We start from the raw sequence: 5328 nt of genomic DNA on the forward strand, positions 1-5328 counted from the left end.
AACACGGTCACTAATATCTATACTGAATGTTGGATGATGGTCGGTATTAGGTCCTGTAAACAGATGCTGAACAACATAGATGACACATGAATAGACATGATAATATAAAAACAGAAAAGGGATAGGTTTGTCTATCCAGTGAACAAAATCAAAACAATTGGCCCGAAAGACGTCCAACACGGGCTGATCGCATCTACTTTTATTACTTGTATCTGAAATATTGAGTATGATCAGAATGGAAGCGTACCCAAAAATTGTACTCATGTATAGTAACACTACTTCAATATACTTTTAGTCAAGTAAATGTGAAAAGCCATCCAGATATAATCAAATATAAAAATAAAAAAAATAATAAAAAAATAAAATTAAAAATTTAAAAAAAAATTGTTAAGACTACTTGAATACTGAGCAGAACGTCCGATGTAAATTTCAAAATCATGCCATGAATATGCTGAGCACATAAATCTTAACGAGTTCTCAAATCAAATAAATATAAATCATCTGTAATTGGTACTTGACAGATTTCATAACAAAGTAGGAATGTAGGCTCAATTCCCAGTAACCAGCATGAGAGAATTATTGTCAATAGAAAATATCACACTTTACTTATTGCAATAATAATAATAAGACAGTTGTGTAGACTACATTTCAAAAACCAATTGTGGTATGTTTGCCCACATAGCTCACTAATCAGATTGTCAACACTTGACCATCCCTCTGTTTAGCCTTCTGTAAATGAGAAAACCAAGCTAACATGAAACAAAGGCAATTTGAAATCTGCAGATGTGATGGTTTAATCTCAGTCCCAGAGATGTTTGTAAATTTGCTGATTATATAAACACAAATTGTTTTAGCACAATTCTTTCAATCAGATTCCTGAAGCTTAGCAAAATCAATTATAATCATGAGTCCATATGCATCTACATAATGCCTCCATCTTGTGTCAAATCAATGCTATTACATATAATAGTTTTTTTCTTTATTTTCTCTACTTATTTATTTATTACCTACACAGTCATTGATTGCAAAGAGATACTTAAAACAATCAACTCTAAATACAAAAAGTATTATATTGATACTTTGAGATGAGAAGTTTGTTCTGAAAGTTCTGGGAGTAAAAGGTACAGGAATCATTAAGAATGTTTGCAGGTTTCGAAAAACTTCCCAATATGTTAAAATCTTATTAAAGATCATTTGACTGTAGAAATTTCTTTACTGATTCATTAGAACATAAAATTATATAAAATGTTTTGATATATTTTCACAGCAAACAATGTATTTCGCTCCTACAAACCGCATAAACAAAACTCCCCATTTTTAAACACTAACTAACTGCTGAGTCTACATGCAAAAAGCAATTTCCTTGGTAGTTCACTATGCAGTCCATGTCAAAATTTGCTGTTCACACCAAACATGCAGTTTCTGTCCAGATATTTACATTGTTGTCATTATATCTGAAATATTGCGTATAATCAGAATGGTAGAATACTCAAAAATTTAGCAAAAAGTTTGACATAGAAAGGAGATGTGCCAGTGTGTCCATTATTTCTGACACACTTACATCAAGCTGTAGTATTAGTGCTGTTTTACTTCTAACTGAAAACATTATATATTTGCTGGCTTGGACGTTTTATACAGTTTGGCAGTTAATGCATGCTAGTAAAGATAAGAGTAACAAAAGGCAAGGGAAAGCAAGTGCAGTTGTATAATACCATTCATGCACAGGGTAATTTATGGTCCTTTACAGGAAGAACAAATATATATATATATATATATATATATATATATATATATATATATATATATATATATATATATATATATATATATATATATATATATATATATATATATACATACAGTTCATTTTGATGCAATCCACAATCTGAACAAGTAGGATAAAGCAGAAAATGACCAAAGATGAATAGATGTTTAGAAGATGTTCAGCTACTTGAATATAACATTTTTTTAAACCATAAAGGTAGGACTTTAACAAATAGAAACAGCTGAACTTTTTATTCTGATGTCCACAGAGCATAGGTTGCAGGGTTCATGAGCGTAAAAAATTCAAAATCAATCAAACTGCCATGCAAACTATTTCACCTCATACTAAGAAAAAAAAATATAAAAATGTTCGTATTTCCCAGGATGGTTTTCATAGCAATATTGCTACAGATGTATTTCTCAAATTGATGGACTCTGACATATCTACAATATAACTGTAAGTCAAAGATTTAGAAGAGTTTTTCTATTAATGACTCAGTCACTTCTATTTTAATTTTTTTATTCTGACACAAGGAATAATTGGATTTAATGGTGGCATAAAGGTAGCTTTATTAAAGTAAATAAAGTCTAATTTAACGAGGGTATGGACTCATTCTTGCATGCAGTAGAGATAAAAATAAATAGAATGCACTCAAATTCATGCACATTATTTGCAAAATTAATTCAAACTGTGTCGTTCGGTTCCTTCTAAAGAAAACGTTAACATTTATTAAACGAGAAAAATAAATGCAAGTTTGTTTGTTTTTCGGTAAAAGATCAACTCTCAAATGTCGATCTGAAGGACCGTTTTCATCTGAAAGCTTCACAAACCCGATTTATGTTTGAAGCTGCCAAAATGTATATGGTGCCTAAAACAGGTACAGAGGCTTTACTTTCAAATTAAAAGGTAAAATGTCAGCTAGAAAAAACATGAACGCGTATTATCAATCCACAAACCAAAACGAAAAACACTTAACTACCGTATTTCTCCAATATCAATTTGTCGATTAATTTAAAGCTACTAAATATAAATTAGAAAGTATACACACATTTAATTTGAAAATCCAGGAGGAAGCTATTTTTTTTTCAAAGCGAGAGCTCTATGCGGAGGGTTCCATAAGGCCGACGCCTTTAACGTTTGTAACGGTGAGTTGATGAACTATTTTATTCCTCTACAGTTCAGTAACTTATCCATGTTCACATCTCTCCGACTTTTGTTTTTATTTTTGTCCTATGTTGGTACTGTGTTGTTTTTCTAATACATGATTTTATGACAAATAACTAAAATTACAGTGGCTAAAGATGTTTTGTAAAATGGCGGAAAGACGACTAGAAGGAAGTTATGGTTTTCAATATACGTCCACGGCATGCATATAAGCTATTTCCCAAATAAATGTATAATTTTCGTTAAATGGTCAAGCTTTTAAAGTTATATTAGTATGTTGAAAGATATTGCTGTTTAAGCCCCATATCGTTTGAGTGAGCAGTTTTGATAGCCTCACGCCCATTAAGCGGATGTTTCTGATTAAACAGCTGCTGTACTGCTTTCAGAGCTGCGCGAAGTTTGTTGAAGTTTTCAGTTTTGACGACAATAATACAGATAGAAGACGTTAGAAGTGCTATAGAAAATGATTAATTTATAAATGTTGATATTAATATGACTAAACGAAGGTTATTTTGAAATATTTGAAATCCTTTATGTATTGCTTTTTAACTTATGCTGTATTTGTTGTATAGTTCACGTATAACTAAATATACATATACATATTTTCCTTATAATGACATGCCTAACTTCTAATGTCAAGTTTATTTTTTGAGGTATTCTATTTTATTATTTTTGCTGTTTTTTATTATTTAAATATATTTCCAAGTACTTTTACAATAATTATTCTTAAACCTGCATTCTTCCAGAGTTCATGAGTCCCCCCAACTTTACTGTGGTTCTAAATAAAGGCTTATACAGTTGCACATAAATTCTTTTTTATCATGATTTAAAGAACATAACTCAATCTTATTTGTACAACTATGGATTATTGCTGTATCATTTTAGTTTGTTTAGTTAAAATAAAAAAGTAGTCTGCAATTATAAACTTGTAATTACATAGCTTCAGACTATAGGAATCCATCACCCTGTGATTACAAGTGTTGTAATAGAACAAGATAATTGCTTGAAGATTACAGATACAGGTACCTGTAATTAATACATTTTATGAAAAAAATCTATTTTTACATATTTGTTGAAACTGTAATGAAAGTATGGTATGAAAATATTGAGATCCTCTGCTTTCTCCTAGTGCTAATTAGAAAGAACCAATCAGAGCAAGGAGGTGGGTCTGAGTGCTGTCAATCACCTCCTGCCCCTTGTTCTCCATTATGCTCAGGCTAGTTAGTATGGCCACCACTAACGGTGGATAAATGGTTTTTCTGTACTGTAGTTTTTTTTTCTCTGCCATAAGCACATTGAGCAACATGTACATAAGGTTAATTGACAGTGCTAAATCTTTTTAAGAAGCACTGGTGTTATGGTACTTTAGATCCAAATGCATTCGCAAGAAAAGAAAACAGAAAAACCTTCAAATAGAAAAGGAAATAGAAAAGAAAACCCATAGTGAAATAAGGGTTTTCTTTTTTTGTCTCTTTGCTGCTAGCAAAGAGACAAAACAAAGAGAGAAGTGATTTACAGAGTATTAGCTGGTTGGTGGCTCATAGCATGCATTTTGACTCTGATGTTGTCACTTTGCAATCTCTATATAAAACCTTTAAAGATTTGCCAGAATCAGATCACAATTTTATGAAACAGCAATGTCAAGAAACTTTAGAAGTTTTCTGTATTGCTGTATTTCTTATCAGCGCATCATGCAACTCAAAATTATTTTTTTTCTTGGTACGTGGCATGCAACCGAGCCTAGCGGTATTGTGAATTTCCTGTGTGCTGTAGTGGTTTTGAAGTGAGTAAGTTGTTTTGCTGCTTAAAAGGAAAGAAAGTGAGATTGTGTCAGATAGATAAAAGCAAACAGCTCTTATGCTCACTCCAAATTTTAAATGTTGCTGACAGTTTTCTGAAAAGGACAAATAGAATTAAAGTCAAATATCTCAATGTCATGTTTTTTTTTTTTTTCCCCAGAATATAGAGTTTATTTTTATTTACACACAATGCAAAATGTATGGTTGTTAAGCATGACAAGTCACAGATTCAGTAGCTGCAACTTCAGGTTACGTGAAAGGTCAAAAATCTCTTCACATTTCAGGATGTCAACGGTGAGTCAGAAACTCATCCCAACTAATGAGTCAGATGCAGATGTGACATTTATACAGTGCTCTGTATTTACTTAGCAAACAACATGTTTGTCCTAACTCTGCTTTTTGTTAAAACTTAGTATTTTACTTTGTAATTGTAATGTATGCTTATTTTCTGTGTGATTTTAAAATCTTAAATAATGACCACTATGAATAGACGAAAGCTGGCATTCTCCCTGTGCCACAATTAATTCTTCACCAGAGCTCTTATCAAACATGTTGTCCTGTAATCCTTTGTAGTTGGAGGATAGATGGAGCTGTATTGGA

The sequence above is a fragment of the Gambusia affinis genome, linkage group LG19 (genome assembly GCF_019740435.1).
Source record: "Gambusia affinis linkage group LG19, SWU_Gaff_1.0, whole genome shotgun sequence".
In the NCBI taxonomy this organism is placed as follows: domain Eukaryota; kingdom Metazoa; phylum Chordata; class Actinopteri; order Cyprinodontiformes; family Poeciliidae; genus Gambusia; species Gambusia affinis.